Consider the following 4,134-nt stretch of genomic DNA (forward strand, 5'->3'; position numbering starts at 1 on the left):
ATGGACCTTTTCAGCTGTAAGGGAGGCAAGAGCAAGGTGTGATGTAGGTCCCCGGGGCCTGCTGGAGGTCCAGGTCCATGCCCGATGTGAGTAGCAGCAGGGCCAGCGCGCCAAGGAGCACATCTTTTTCGACCGTAAAGGGAGACAGGAGGCCGACTCACTGCCTCGGCTAAATGGAGAGGGAATTTCAGCAGGGCCAGGGCACAGGCATGGACCTTTTTCAGCTGTAAGGGAGGCAAGAGCAAGGTGTGATGTAGGTCCCCGGGGCCTGCTGGAGGTCCAGGTCCATGCCCGATGTGAGTAGCAGCAGGGCCAGCGCGCCCAGGAGCACATCTTTTTCGACCGTAAAGGAGACAGGAGGCCGACTCTCTGCCTCGGCTAAATGGAGAGGGAATTTCAGAAGGGCCAGGGCACAAGCATGGACCTTTTTCAGCTGTAAGGGAGGGAAGAGCAATGTGCGATGTAGGTCCCCGGGGCCTGCTGGAGGTCCAGGTCCATGCCCGATGTGAGTAGCAGCAGGGCCAGCGCGCCCAGGAGCACATCTTTTTCGACCGTAAAGGAGACAGGAGGCCGACTCTCTGCCTCGGCTAAATGGAGAGGGAATTTCAGAAGGGCCAGGGCACAAGCATGGACCTTTTTCAGCTGTAAGGGAGGGAAGAGCAATGTGCGATGTAGGTCCCCGGGGCCTGCTGGAGGTCCAGGTCCATGCCCGATGTGAGTAGCAGCAGGGCCAGCGCGCCCAGGAGCACATCTTTTTCGACCGTAAAGGGAGACAGGAGGCCGACTCACTGCCTCGGCTAAATGGAGAGGGAATTTCAGCAGGGCCAGGGCACAGGCATGGACCTTTTTCAGCTGTAAGGGAGGCAAGAGCAAGGTGCGATGTAGGTCCCCGGGGCCTGTTGTCGTACCATAGGCACGAGTGGTGTGTGTGTGTGGCAAAGAGTTTCTGCGCAGTGTACCAGGGGCACGGGGAAAGGTTGTTGTACCATAGGCACGAGAAAAGTTGTCGTACCATAGGCACGAGAAAAGTTGTCGTACCATAGGTACGAGGAGTGTGTGTGTGGCAAAGTGCTACTGAGCGGTGTACCAGGGGCACGGCGAAAAGTTGTTGTACCATAGGCACGAGAAAAGTTGTTGTACCATAGGCACGAGAAAAGCTGTCGTACCAGGGGCACGGAGGAAAGTTGTTGTACCATAGGCACGAGAAAAGTTGTCGTACCATAGGCACGAGGAGAGTTTGTGTGGCAAAGTGCTACTGAGCGGTGTACCAGGGGCACGGCGAAAGGTTGTTGTACCATAGGCACGAGAAAAGTTGTTGTACCATAGGCACGAGAAAAGCTGTCGTACCAGGGGCACGGAGGAAAGTTGTTGTACCATAGGCACGAGAAAAGTTGTTGTACCATAGGCACGAGAAAAGCTGTCGTACCAGGGGCACGGAGGAAAGTTGTTGTACCATAGGCACGAGAAAAGTTGTCGTACCATAGGCACGAGGAGAGTTTGTGTGGCAAAGTGCTACTGAGCGGTGTACCAGGGGCACGGCGAAAGGTTGTTGTACCATAGGCACGAGAAAAGTTGTTGTACCATAGGCACGAGAAAAGCTGTCGTACCAGGGGCACGGAGGAAAGTTGTTGTACCATAGGCACGAGAAAAGTTGTTGTACCATAGGCACGAGAAAAGCTGTCGTACCAGGGGCACGGAGGAAAGTTGTTGTACCATAGGCACGAGAAAAGTTGTCGTACCATAGGCACGAGGAGAGTTTGTGTGGCAAAGTGCTACTGAGCGGTGTACCAGGGGCACGGCGAAAAGTTGTTGTACCATAGGCACGAGAAAAGTTGTCGTACCATAGGCACGAGAAAAGTTGTCGTACCATAGGTACGAGAAAAGTTGTCGTACCATAGGCACAAGCAGTGCGTGCGTGTGTGTGGCAAAGTGTTTCTGCGCAGTGTACCAGGGGCATGTTTGAATTTACATTCTGGAGTACCAGGGGCACGAGGATTTTGCCAGTGGTGTTTTGCTTTGTCAGTGGGAGGGGGCTTAAGTGTGGGTCCACGGGGCCTGCTGGAGGTCAAGGTCCATGCTGGATATGCGCTGGAGCGTAACTACAAGAAAGGTAAGCTAGTGGGGGACTAGAGCAGGGGAGGATGTGCGTCCCCGGGGCATGCTGGAGGTCAAGGGCCATGCTGGATATGCAGTGGAGGGTAACTGCAGGAGAAGGAAAGCTCATGGGGGATTAGAGCGGAGGAGTATGTGGGTCCTCGGGGCCTGCTGGAGGGCAAGGGCCATGCTGGATTTGTGGTGGAGGGTAACTGCGGGAGAAGGAAAGCTAGTGGGGGAGTAGAGCAGAGGAGTATGTTGGTCCCCGGGGCCTGCTGGAGGTCAAGGTCCGTGCTAGATACGTGGTACAGGGTTAACTGCGGGGGGGGGGGTAATGTGGGTTCACGGGGCCTGCTGGAGGTCAAGGTCCATGCTGGATATGCGCTGGAGCGTAACTGCAAGAAAGGAAAGCTAGTGGGGGAGTAGAGCAGGGGAGTATGTGGGTCCCCAGGGCCTGCTGGAGGTCCAGGTCCATGCTAGATATGTGGCACAGGGTAACTGCAGGGGGGGGGTAATGTGGGTCCACGGGGCCTGCTGGAAGTCAAGGTCCATGCTAGACATGTGGTACAGGGTAACTGCAGGGGGAAGGGGGGGGGGGGTAATGTGGGTCCCCGGGGCCTGCTGGAGGTCAAGGTCCGTGCTAGATATGTGGTACAGGGTTAACTGCAGGAGGGGGGGGGGGGGGGGGGTAATGTGGGTTCACGGGGCCTGCTGGAGGTCAAGGTCCATGCTGGATATGCGCTGGAGCGTAACTGCAAGAAAGGAAAGCTAGTGGGGGAGTAGAGCAGGGGAGTATGTGGGTCCCCAGGGCCTGCTGGAGGTCCAGGTCCATGCTAGATATGTGGCACAGGGTAACTGCAGGGGGGGGTAATGTGGGTCCACGGGGCCTGCTGGAAGTCAAGGTCCATGCTAGACATGTGGTACAGGGTAACTGCAGGGGGAAGGGGGGGGGGGGGGTAATGTGGGTCCCCGGGGCCTGCTGGAGGTCAAGGTCCGTGCTAGATATGTGGTACGGGGTAACTGCGGTGGGGGGGGCGGATCTAATGGGGGACTAGATCAGGTGAGGATGTAATGGCCAGTTCGACAGCAGCACATCTTTTTCGACCGTAAGGGAGAGAGGAGGCCGACTCTCTGCCTCGGCCAAATGGAGAGAGATTTTCAGCAGGGCCAGTGCGCCAGGAGCACATCTTTTTCAACCGTGAGGGAGAGTGGAGGCCGACTCACCACCTCGGCCAGGGCCTTTTTTTCTCCCCTCTCCAGTTGAGCAGTCTAAGGGTAATGAGTAGCAAAGGTGCCCTCCGTCATTTATGGGAGACGGGTGTCTGAAGATGCGCAAGTCAGCAGACACCCTCGGCAACGCTCGGACGGCACTGGGACGGCGCGAGAGAGCGAGTTGCTGCCACAGCAGCCTCCTCTTCCGGCCCACCTGCCTGCCAGCCTTCCCTCCCACCCCGATCGACTGGCAAACGTGGCCTGCCATCAGAGGGCTGCCGCCGGGCCCGGCACCTTCGCCGGCGCCTTCGGGCGGTCAGCTCCTCCGGCCCGCAGGCTCGCCTCTAGCGCTGGCCGGGGGTTACAGCGCGAAGGTCGAAGGGGGTGGTGGTTCTCGGACCCCGCCCTGTCCTCCCCGCGCTTCCCCCCCCCCGCCAGACGCGATCGCTCGGTAGCGAGACCGAGACGCCCGGTCCGTCCCGGTGGTCATACCACGGCGGGCCTCGTCGCAGAGTGGGTAGGCAGAACCCAGAGTTTGCCCACCCCGCGAGGGCGACGGGGCCCCGTCCGGCAAACACGGTTTCTCGAACCCTCGCCCCGGTCCACACGTGCGTCCGGAAAGCCTCGCCCTGGTCGACAGGGCTCAGTAGCCCCGAGCGAGCGAGCGAGCGAGCGCGTGCGTGCGCGCCGCTGCCGCCGCCTGAGGGGCTACCTGGTTGATCCTGCCAGTAGCATATGCTTGTCTCAAAAGATTAAGCCATGCAGGTCTAAGTACACGCGGCCGGTACAGTGAAACTGCGAATGGCTCATTAAATCAGTTATCTCTCT

Source organism: Mchenga conophoros, linkage group LG18, assembly GCF_057382185.1.
Source record: "Mchenga conophoros isolate Kocher_MC1m ecotype Shallow Benthic linkage group LG18, M_conophoros_male_GT1.1, whole genome shotgun sequence".
Lineage (NCBI taxonomy): Eukaryota > Metazoa > Chordata > Actinopteri > Cichliformes > Cichlidae > Mchenga > Mchenga conophoros.